The sequence below is a fragment of the Miscanthus floridulus genome, chromosome 5 (assembly GCF_019320115.1).
Source record: "Miscanthus floridulus cultivar M001 chromosome 5, ASM1932011v1, whole genome shotgun sequence".
Classification (NCBI taxonomy): domain Eukaryota; kingdom Viridiplantae; phylum Streptophyta; class Magnoliopsida; order Poales; family Poaceae; genus Miscanthus; species Miscanthus floridulus.
Window position 1 is genome coordinate 70,139,008 of NC_089584.1, and position 12,165 is coordinate 70,151,172.

Here is a 12,165-nt window from a genome sequence, read left to right on the forward strand (position 1 = left end):
GGCACCAACGATTTCTTCGTGCAGGTTGGGACTCCTTCTCTGTTCCCTTCCTCTTCTCACGACTCGTTTATAGGTCGGGCTTAGGCTGTCTCCAATAGAGACCCACTGTCAATCATAAATCTAAAATGGATCTTCAACATAATATCTATACTAAGACTCATTTTATGTGACAGAAGAGACATAACTTAAATCTAAGTATCCTCTTTTCTGGAGATTCATTTGTAGAAAAGGTTGTCTTTTAGGTCTTGTTGTTGTAGAAGACAAAAATATATATTAAACTCTTTGCTGTAGCGCTGCCCAAAGGATGAATGGGTCCTGTATTTTGGGTCGTGGTTATTAGAGACAGTCTTAAAAGCCTAAATGCCTAGAAGCCTGCTTCCATGCGGCCCCACCTTCCTCAGCTAGCTGACTCATTACAGGTCGAACTTCTTGTTTGGGACAAGGGAATGGCAAAACTGGAAGTTTATACATGCCAATTCGGTAAAAAAATATAGAACTAATGATCAAACTAACTGAACTAAACAGACTACTAGATTTCTAAACTATCTCCCTTTTTGATTGGTATATAGTATCTAAAGTGAATTCTTTTGATGGTATATATCAAAGATTAGTTCTTTTGATGGTATAAGTTCAATTTTTAACCAAATTGAACAGGCTAGATGCTTCACAATAACAAATTTACAATATACTTCCTTCCTTTCAAAATATAAGACATATTGGCTTTTCTAAAGACATAACTTTGCTATGTACTTAGATATACGCTATGTCTAGATATATAGAAAAACTATGTATCTAGAAAAACCAAAACGTCTTATAATTTAGAACAAAAGAAGTATTTGATTTTTTTAAATTATAACAAGCGACTACAACTTTGCAGGTCGCAACCTCTTGTAACTATATCGCAAAACCACCATATAAGGTGACTCACTGTCGGTGTCTTGGAACCGGGGGTCCCTCAACCAACGAGTGAGTTTGTGCTGTGTGCCCCTAATCCCGGATGGTGATGCAAAGAGACACAAGGTTTATACTGGTTCAGGCAATCGAGGCCCTACGTCCAGTCTGAGAGATTGATCTTGTATTCCTTGCACCGGAGTGCTCGTAGTAGGGGGTTACAAGCTAGGTGAGAGAGGGGGCTAGCCCTAGGTCTCGGTGAGGGTGGTGCAGGCTGCTTGAGGCGTTGTTCTCAAGCAGCGTAGTGGAAGTGTCCAATTCTATCGGTGTGTTCCTCTCCTTTCGGTCGCCCCTAGAAATGGCCCCGGTGCCTCCCTTTTATACTCTAAGGGAGACCTGGGACCGTACATAGATTGCTACATGGCGTTTCTGTAAACGGGGTGGCGTGTCCGAGCCCTGTAGCCGGCCACTGTCGTGGTATGGTCGATGGAGTGGCCCTGTCCTTGTCGTGCAGAGGTGACGCGCCGGTCATACTCGATCTTGTGTGTCATGGGGCTCCAGTATAGCTTGATGTAGGACATGGTGGGCGACGTGCTGGTCACCGTGCAATGACGTCGTAGGGAGCAGCGGCCCTGCAGACGCCGAGGCCGAGCCATCGTGGGGGGCTCGGCGGATATGGATCCTCAGGCTGCCGAGCCCCTGAAGCAAACTGCCGAAGCCTTGGGGGAGTTATTGGACCTGGGTACTGATTCTGAGGCCACAGTAGCCCAGACGTGGCTCCCCATGCTGCGTTGTCCTTGGAGCAGGAGGGAGGCATGGGCGTCAGCCATGTGCATAGTGGTTAGCACAGTGGCGGGTAACCCCTGCCCCGTCCTGCTTCCTGTCCCGTCGGCCACTCTGCTGTACTGTGTCGAGCGTGCGGCCGATGTCAGGGGCAGCAGTTGGCTGAGTTAATGCGACACGACATTTTGTCAGAGGGACGGGAGAAGGAAGAGGCAGCGGAGTGCTGCCGAGCCCGCCTCACGCGGGACGGAGGGTCAGTGGCCCGGCCGAGGCCTTCGGCGGGGAGTCGCTCGAGGCCAGCGGTGAGGGTGCCTCGGGCGAGTCGGAGAATCGGCTGAGGCCAACGGTGAGGGGGCCTCGGGCGGGTCGGAGAATCGGCCGAGGCCAGCGGTGTTTTAGCTGGTTTCGATCTTTACGAAGCCTACGCAGTCGTTTTTTGGGTCTTGCTTAGAGTACCCCTTCTCACGGCATCCGATAGTAGCCCCCGAGCCTTGGGGGGAGTGAAGGTACTCCCCCTGAGGTTCTGACGAGGATTGGCTCTCGACAGTTCCTGTTGGGATGATGTTTGTACTCGAGGCTTTGGTGGGTGCGCGCGAGCGCACCCGCCGGGTGTAGCCCCCGAGGCCCTGGAGGAGTGATTTCATTTATTCAGGGGCTTTTTTCTCCTTCGAGTGAGGGGTGTTTGCTGGGCCCATGGGTGTGAGTTCGGATCGCAGGGCCTTGACGATGCTGCGGAAAAAGCCCCTCAGCCTCCGCCTGGAGCGAGAGGACCGTCAGGGGTTCCCCCGGCTGTTTGTACGACCCCCGTACTTCTTTTTCGCTTGGAAGGAGGGGTGGAAGATGCCGCGCTACCCTCGGTGGGCGCAAGCGTCGGCATTTCCGGTGAGCTGTTATCGGGTAAGTCCAAGTGGAGGCCCGTACCCCGTTCGCTGGGGGTCGGCTAGCGGTCCGGGGACGCGCTCCAAGAGTACCGGCGGGTTTCTCTAGTGGCTGCCGAGGCCGTTCGCTGGGCCTCGGTGGCTCGGTGCCTCCCTACGGTGGGATCCCATTCGGAGACATCCTTGCCGGTCTCGGACACGACACAGGGTGCGCCCATACAGGCTCGCCCGTAGCCGTCCCTGACTCTTTTGCCCTGGGGCAGCTATCGAAACCCCCGGGGGGTCCAGCCTTCGAACCCCTGGACCGTAACGGTCTTGGGTCGCTTTTGTCTTTATCTTGGGCGTAGGAAGAGCCCCCGAGCCTCCGTACGGGGCGAGAGGGTAGTCAGGGGTCCTCCCGACTGTTTTGTCCGTCCCCGCACGTCCTTTTCGCTCGGACGGGGGGCTATTTGCCGAGCCCACTCGTGTGCGAGCCTGAGCCGCTGGGTCTCGGCAAAGTTGTAGGAGGAGCCCCCGAGTCTCTCGCGTGGAGCGAGAGAGCGATCAGAGGTCCCCTTGGCTTTTTGGTTCGCCCCTCGCGCGTGAGGGTCTGTCTGCCAAGCCCCCCTCGGGTGCGAGCCTAGGTCGCGGGGTCTCGGCATCTTTAGCAGAGGGAGCTCCCTAGCCTCTGCACGGAGCAAGAGGGCCGTCAGGAGCTCTTCTGGCTTTTTGAACGACCCTCGCGCTTCCTTTTCGCTCGGAAGGAGGGTTTGTTTTGCCGAGCCCCCTCGGGTGCGAGCCTAAGTCGCTGGGTCTCGGCAATGTTTTTTGCAGGAAGAGTCCCTTAGCCTCTGCGCGGAGCAAGAGGACCGTCAAGGATTCTCCTGACTTTTTACTCGACCCTCGCGCTTCCTTTTCGCTCGGAAGGAGGGGTGGAATGTGCCACGCTACCCTCGGTGGGCGCGAGCGATGGCAGTCCCGGTGAGCTGTTATCGGGTAAGTCCGAGTGGAGGCCCGTACCCCGTTCGCTGGGGGTCGGCTAGCGGTCCGGAGACGCGCTCCAAGAGTGTCGGAGGGTTTCTCTAGTGGGTGCCGAGGCCGTTTGCTGGGCCTCGGTGGCTCGGTGCCTCCCTACGGTGGGATCCCATTCGGAGACCTCCCTTCCGGTCTCGGACACGACACAGGGCGTCCCAAGCGTTTCGCTTGCTTGGGCCTCAGCCTCGTATAGGCTCGCCCGTAGTCGCCCCTGACTCTGTTGCCCTGGGGCGGCTGTCGAAACCCCTAAGGGCCCAGCCTTCAAACCCCTGGACCGTAGCGGGCTCGGTGCCCAGTTCCTTTGCCTGAAAGGAATGGGGGGGTTATTTCTCTCCCTACGGCTAACAACGGCAGGCGCGTTTTTTGAGGCGACTTTTTTGGGGCAGTGAAACGGCGCCTGCTGCTGCTGCTGTTGGACGTGACGTGGTGTCCGCCGACGGGACGTATCTGCACGCACGATTTAATGAGGAGGGAGTGGGCGCGTGGGCGGTAAAACCGGATCTGGATAACCGCGCCGGATCTTTTGGGGAAACTTCCCCGATTTCGTCGCCCGGCGGTTTCGCCCTGTCCCTGCATAAATACGCGAAGAACCTCGCCCTTCCCCTTCTTACCTTTTCCGCACTCGCCTTCGCTGCCTCCGTGCCGTTGCTGAGAGCATAGAGCGCCGGGGAGGAGAAGGAGGAGGGCGAGAGACTAAAAGAGAGAGGGAGAGAGATTACCGCCGTAGCAGCGTCCTCCGCCGCGCAATGGCTGGTGGCCCCGTCATCCTCCCGGCGGATCCCTGGGAGCGGTCCGACGTCACCGAGGAGAAGCTGCAGTCGCTCGTGGAGGCCGGTCTTCTTCGCCCGATCACCGACCCTGACGAGCCGGAGTGGATTGCTTCGAGGAACGAGTCGGAGCCGAGGCCGCGCAACGGCTACGTGGTGAGCTTCGTCGTCTTCCACGAGCGAGGCCTCGGGTCGCCGGTGGACAACTTCATGCGGGCGCTCCCGCACTACTACGGTGTGGAGCTTCACAATTTCAGCCCCAATTCCATCGCGCAGGCGGCCATCTTCGTCGCCGTCTGTGAGGGGTACTTGGGGATTGCTCCCCACTGGGAGTTGTGGCTCCACTTGTTCCGAGCGATGTTCACCACCAAGCCGGGGGGAACGAGGGGGGCTTGGAAGGTGTAGAGGGCCGGCGGCTGCACCCTTCACGTACGCCAAGATCGGCAGTCCCTCTACATCCTGGCCCAGCTGTCCTCGTCCAACCGTCGTTGGTACGACGGCTGGTTCTACCTCTGCAACGACGGCGGAGGACTTCCCCCTTATACCGGGCGGGTTGTAGAGAGTCAACCAGAGAAATGGGGATACGGTGTCGTCAAGGCCGATCAGCCTAGGCTGGAACCGCTCTTGAGGGCCTTGGGGAAGCTGCGTGACCACGGTCTTTCGGCGGCCATGGTCGTGGCGGCTTTTCACCGCCGGAGGGTGTTGCCGCTGATGGCCCAGCGGCGGCGGCTGTTCGAGATGACGCCGGGCGATCCAATCGCTGGTGTCAAGATGTCCGCCTTCGCCCTTACCGACGATGAGACCCTGCGTCGGGTGAGAGAGGCGGTAGACGGGAAGCCGAAGATTGGCAATCTGATGCCGTTCCCGATGCGCCCGTCGCGGGGGTATGTCTCGCTGGTAAGTTGGATGTCGTCGAGGCTTTCGCGGCCTTCTTGTTTTTCGTTTTCCTTTTTTCTTTTTTGTCTGTTGTCTTACTTCGTTGTTCCCATAGGGGATAAGAGACGTGCGAGGCTCCCCGCCGCCCGTTCCCGAGGATGCCCGGCGGCGGTCCGTGAACAGGGCGCGTGCCGAGGAGGAGAAGAAGAAGAAAGATGCCAAGGAGGCGAAGCGCACGAAGAAGCTCCTTGCGCGCGAAAAGCTGGACGCCCGTCGCCGGCGTCAGAAGCTCGACGGTCTCCCGTTGGAGCCGTCTCCCTCGTCGTCGATGTCGGATTCTTCGGGCGACGGCGATGGGTGCGAGGTGGGGACGGCCTGCCTGGAACACCTCCCCGAATTAGGGAGATGGTGCCCGGGGCGCCGGCAAGGAGCCTGACGCTCCTAGGAGGAGGAGGTGTCCCGGGGCCGGTGGCGGCTCGTCCCGGGGCCGAGGCCGACACACCCGAGGCGCGGGTGTTGGAGGAGCGTGCCGTCAGCCCGATGGGTTCGACGGTGGAGGTGGAGCCGGCGACGGTGGGGGCGACCCCCTCGTCTTCGTGAAGGGTCGAGGAGGTGCCGGGGCCTGACGGAGGCCAGCTGGCACCGGTGGTCACCGAGGCCGCGCTGCTGCCACCACCGCCGCCGTTGCAGAGGAGACTGGCGGTGTTGAAGCGGCTGCATCCCCGTTCACGGTAAGCGTTTTTTCTGGTGGAGTACGTACTACTTCTTGTTTTGCCCCTCGGTCGCGTGCTGACCTTGGGAGTGTCTTTGCTTCCAGCCAGACACATCTGGTGGAAGATCCTCCCTTGGCGCCCCGTAAGGCGCTCAAGGTGAATGTTAGCTCCTCTGCCCATCAGGCAGCGGAGGCACAGGCTGGCGTGCAGCGTGGCGCGGCGTCGGGCGAGGCCGTTTCGGAGGAGGCGGCTGCCTAGGAAAAGGGTGCCGAGGCAGCCGCGGAGCGAGTGGAGGAGGAGGAGCCCACGCCTCACGACGTCGCGGGTCTTGGGGCGAAGGAGGCTGGGGCGTCCATTATTGCCGAGGCCGTTGAGGGTGAGGCCAGAGCCCCCGAGACCTCTGAAGCCAGGGCGGTGGACGCCGGGGCCACCGAGGTAGAGATGGCGGAGGCCGGAGCCCTCGGGTCCATCGAGGCTGAGGCGATGGAGGTGGAGACGGAGCAAATTTTGGCGCCGCCCCTGGTTCAGACAATCTCGTCTGATGATTCTTCCCGAGGGAAGGAGGCGGCGGACGTCGAGGAGGCTAGTACCGCGGAGCAGCCGGTCCCAGATCCCGCCGAGGGGAGTTCGGCCCTTGCCCGGCTACGGCCCGAGCCCCGTGGGTGGAACTTCCCGCGTGTTTTCTGGCGGAGCCAGGCTGATCCCGAGGGGGAGCCTGTGTTCGCCCTTGAAGATATCGCAGAGGGGGGGCGGTGGGATACCCTCGAGCAGTACCGCCAACTGGCAGTGCGGTCGCTGCAGACGGCGATGACTATTATGGGATGGGACTTGCCCGGTGTTACCCAGGTAAGTACCTTCCTCTCCCATGCCGAGTTGTTTTCTCTTCGAGTTCCCTCGCAGCGTTTTGACGCGCGTTTCTTACCTTTATAGGAGCTCGAGACCCGGTCCCTTGGGAAATCGGTGTTCCTACGAAGGGAGAGGGATATCTGGGACCAGCTCCGGCGGCAGAGGGGCCTGCTCGCCGACGCCCAGGGGCTTTTGTCAGCACGGAGTGCGGAGGTGGAGGACCTCCGCCTTCGTTGTGCTGACCTTCAGGCCGAGTTGGTCATGGCTAAGGGGCAGGCTGCCCCCTTGGAGGCGAAGATCAAGGAACTAGAGGAGGAGCGAGACTCCTTCAGGTCTCGGGCCCAAGAAGCGACGGCCTCTGCGAAGGCCACAGCCGGGCAGCTGGGTGCGGAGCAGAGCAAGCATCAGGCGACGAGAGTCGCCTTGGCAGAGGTTACCAAGGCGGCCGAGGCCTCTCGGGTCGAGGTCCTAGCCTGGAAGAACAAGGCCGAGGGTGAGTTCCGCTGAACCATGTTCCTTGTTCCACTTGTTCTGGTTCGCGTTTGACTCCTGACCCCTCGTTGCGACGTAGATCTGAAAAAAGAAGCTTCCCAGGCGGCTGAGGCCTCTGTCGCAGCGCAAGCGGCGCTGGATGCTGAGGTCCGGGAGCACAAGGCGTTACGTAGCACTGTCCGTACCGCCTGCGAGGCCCTGGACGTCGAGGAGGTCCAATCAGCCAGCTCCCTTGGGAGCCGCCTGATTGCGTTGAGCGGCCGCGTCCGCGAGAGGCTCCGGGGGGCTTTGCACATGGGTGTCAAGCGTGCCCTGGCCGTCGTCTCTTCGCACTACGCCATCAACCTCGAGGCTGTCAGCGACGGCTATGTATTGCCAGAAGATGACGAGGAGGCTGATGCAGAGGTCGTGAAGCTGTTGGAGGCGGCCGAGGCACCTGGCACGGCGCTGGCTGGTCTGTTTGAAGAAGAGGTGGTCCCTCCCGCGCCGGCCACCGATCCTTGAGCTTTGACCTGGGCCAAAAGGGGCCATGTAACCGGATTGAGTTAGTTGTTGTATCGTGACGTTTTTGTGGCTGTTGAGGCCTTTTAAAGTATTTGCGTATGTGCGTCTTTTAACCATTTTCTGTTCTACTTCCAAGCCTGTGCCCTCTGTCTCGATCTTGGGAACCCGCAAAGAAATCCCTCGGTACCTAAGCCGTCCTTCGGCGAAGGGTGGTGAGGGAGCTGCCGTAGCCCAGAGGCGTAGGCCGTTCTCACGACTCGACCGGCCCTTTGGCCTCCAGACAAACTTTTGGTCTTTGGGTTTCTTGTGGAGGTCCCGTCGGAGCGTAAGAGAGTTTGGCGTAAAATTTTTTTTGAAAGATCATTAACAAACGGTGTTCGAGACTCAGGGGGTTTCGGGACTTTAGGGGGTTTCCCCCTATTTGGCCCCCGAGGGAGGCTCGGCTTTGCAGAGGCAGAGCCGAGTCTCCCTTATAGCGCTATTGTGACGTCGAGCCCCTATCTCTGCATAGAACTTCCTCGGAGCCTACGCTGTCCTTTGGGTGAAAAGGTGGTGAGGGAGCTGCCGTAGCCCGGAGGCGTGGGCCGTTCTCACGGCTCGGCCGGCCTTTTCGCCTTTGAGACGTTCGTACGGTCCTTAGGTTCTATACGATCGACTTGTCTATAAGGGGGGTTCCTCGAAAGATTATAACAACTAAGAACGCTTTCTTTATTGTATTTCGAGAAACAATGTAAACAACGTTTGGAAATTTAAGGGTAGAAGCGACGTAGCTGTTCTATGTTCCAAGCGTTTGCGAAGATTTCACCCTTCTTGTTGGCCAACTTGTAGGTCCCGGGCTTCAGCACTTGAGCGACGATGTACGGCCCTTCCCAGGGTGGGGTCAGCTTGTGGCGACCCTTGTTGCTCTGCCTCCGTCTCAGCACCAGGTCGCCCACCTTCAGGTCTCGGCTTTGGACGCGCCGGGCTTGGTAGCGCCGTAGGGCTTGCTGGTACCTAGCTGAGTGTAGTAGCGCGACGTCTCGAGCTTCCTCCAGTTGGTCGAGGGCGTCTTCGTGGGCAGTGCGGTTGCTTTGCTCGTTGTACGCCTGTAGCCTCGGGGAACCATATTCTAAGTCAGTGGGGAGGATGGCCTCGGCTCCATAGACCAGGAAGAACGGTGTGAATCCCGTGGCTCGGCTTGGGGTATTTCTTAGGCTCCAGATGACTGATGGGAGTTCGGCAAGCCATTTCTTGCCAAACTTCTTCAATTGGTTGAATATTCTTGGCTTAAGGCCTTGTAGGATCATGCCGTTGGCACGCTCTACTTGGCCATTCGTCCTTGGGTGCCCTACGGCCGACCAAGCCACCCGGATGTGGTGGTCGTCGCAGAATGTTAGGAACTTGCGTCCGGTGAATTGTGTCCCATTGTCAGTGATGATGGTGTTAGGAACCCCGAACCTGTGGATGATATCGGTGAAGAACAGCACCGCTTGCTCGGATTTGATCTGAGCGATTGGGCGAGCCTCGATCCATTTGGAGAATTTGTCGATAGCTACCAGCAGATGGGTATGGCCCCCGGATGCCTTCTGCAGAGGCCCAACCATGTCCAGCCCCCACACAGCGAATGGCCATGTGATGGGGATGGTTTGGAGGGCTTGGGCCGGAAGGTGCGTCTGTCGAGCGTAGTACTGGCATCCCTCGTAGGAGCGTACTAGCTTCGTGGCGTCGGCCACCGCCGTTGGCCAATAGAAACCTTGGTGGAAGGCGTTAGCCACGAGCGCCTGAGGCGCCGCATGGTGCCCGCAGACTCCTGCGTGCAAGTCCCAAAGTAAGGATTGGCCAGCCTCGGTGGTGATGCATCGCTGGAGAACACCAGATGGGCTACGCCTATACAACTCGTCGTCGCAGAGGGCGTAAGTCTTGGCGCGTCACGCAAGCCGTCGGGCTTCGGTTCTGTCAGCGGGCAGTTCTCCTCGAACGAGGTGATCAAGGAAAGGGACTCGCTAGTCCGTTCCTTGGTCGACCTTGGGAGGCTCTGCGTCAATCGCCATGGCCTCGGGCTCGGCGGGCGAGGTCTTGGTGGCAGAGGGGGCCTCGGGCCCTTCGGTGGGCTCGGCCGATGGGCCCTCTTCCATCGCTGAGGCGTAGTCGACGGATGGCTTGTGGAGGTCTCTGGTGAAGACGTTCGGGGGGACCGGGGTCCGTGCAGACGCCATCTTTGCTAGTTCGTCCGCGGCCTCGTTGAACTTTCGTGCAACGTGGTTGAGTTCGAGACCGTCGAACTTGTTCTCCAGGCGATGTACCATCACACAGTACGCCTTCATTTTGGGGTCATGGCAGCTTGACTCTTTCATCACCTGACCAACGACGAGCTGCGAATCACCCCGTACGTCGAGACGTCGTACTCCAAGTTCGATGGCAACTTGCAGGCCGTTGATGAGGGCCTCGTATTCGGTGACATTGTTGGAGGCGGCGAAGTGAAGCCGGATCATGTAGCGCATGTGTACTCCGAGGGGCGAGACCAGGAGCAGGCCCGCGCCAGCCCTAGTCTTCATCAGGGACCCATCGAAGTACATGGTCCAGCATTCTGATTGGATCTGAACGGGTGGCAGCTGTGTGTCGGTCCATTCAGCTACAAAGTTGGATAGGACCTATGATTTGATCGCCTTCCGAGGCGCGAAGGACAGGGTTTCCCCCATGAGTTCGACAGCCCACTTGGCTACTCTACCCGAGGCCTCCCGGTTTTGGATTATCTCTCCGAGAGGAAACGACGACACCACAGTCACTAGGTGGGACTCGAAGTAGTGACGCAACTTGCGTCGAGCCAAGACTACTGCGTAAACCAGCTTCTGGATGTGGGGGTAACGCGTCTTAGTTTCGGAGAGCACTTCGCTGATGAAGTAAACAGGTCGTTGGACGGGTAGAGCATGTCCCTTCTCCTGCCTCTCGACTACTACGGCCGCGCTGACCACTTGGGTTGTCGCGGTGACGTAGAGCAAGAGGTGCTCGCCCTCGGCGGGCGGTACCAAGACGGGAGGGTTGGTCAGCAGTGCTTTGAGCCTGGCGAGGGCTTCCTCGGCCTCGGCGGTCCAAGAAAAGCGCTCGGACTTTCTCAAGAGGCGGTACAGGGGCAGGCCTTTTTTGCCGAGGCGCGAGATGAAGCGACTTAGGGCCGCAAGGCATCCCATGACCCTCTGTACTCCCTTGAGGTCTCTGATTGGCCCCATGCTGGTTATGGCTGAGACCTTCTCTGGGTTGGCCTCAATGCCGCGTTCCGAGACTATGAATCCCAAGAGCATGCCTCGGGGGACCCCGAACACGCACTTCTCGGGGTTGAGCTTGATGCCCCTCTCTCTAAGGCATTTGAAGGTCACCCCAAGTCATTCACGAGATTTTCGGCCTTTCTGGTTTTGACCACGATGTCATCCACGTAGGCCTCGACGGTCTGCCCAATGTTGTCGCCAAAGACCTAGGTCATGCACCGCTGGTATGTGGCACCTGCGTTTCTGAGGCCGAAGGGCATCGTCACGTAGCAGTACATGCCAAACGGTGTGATGAAGGAAGTCGCGAGCTGGTCGGACTCTTTCATCTTGATCTGATGGTATCCGGAGTACGCATCGAGGAAAGACAGGGTCTCGCACCCTGCGGTGGAATCAATGATTTGATCGATTCGAGGTAATGGGAAGGGGACCTTTGGACAGGCTTTATTCAGACCGGTGTAGTCTACACACATCCTCCACTTCCCATTTTTCTTCTTGACTAAAATGGGGTTAGCCAACCACTCCGGGTGGGATACTTCCTTGATGAACCCGGCCGCCAAGAGCTTCTGTACCTCCTCCCCGATGGCCCTGCGTTTTTCTTCGTCGAAGCGACGCAGGCGTTGCCTCGCCGGTCTAGATCCAGCCCGGATGTCCAGGGCGTGCTCGGCGACTTCCCTCGGTATGCCCGGCATGTCCGAGGGACTCCATGCGAAAATGTCGGCGTTCGCACGGAGAAAGTCGACGAGCACGGCTTCCTATTTGACGTTGAGGGTGGCGCTGATTTTCAGCGCCCGGTCGTCGGGGCATGCGGGGTCGACTGGGATGAGTTTGATGGTTTCAGCGGGCTCGAACGCCCCCGTGCGACGCTTGGAGTCAGGCACCTCGCCACTGAGCTGGTCTAGGTGGGCGATGAGGGTCTCGGCCTCCGCAAGGGCCTCGGCGTACTCGATGCACTCGACGTCGCAGTCGTATGCATGTTCGTACGTGGATTCGATCGTGATGACCCCATTAGGGCCTGGCATCTTGAGCTTGAGGTAGGTATAGTTGGGCACTGCCATGAACTTGGCGTAGCATGGTCGCCCCAGGATGGCGTGGTAGGCTCCCCCGAACCCGACTACTTTGAAGGTGAGGACTTCCTTGCGGTAGTTGGAAGGGGTGCCGA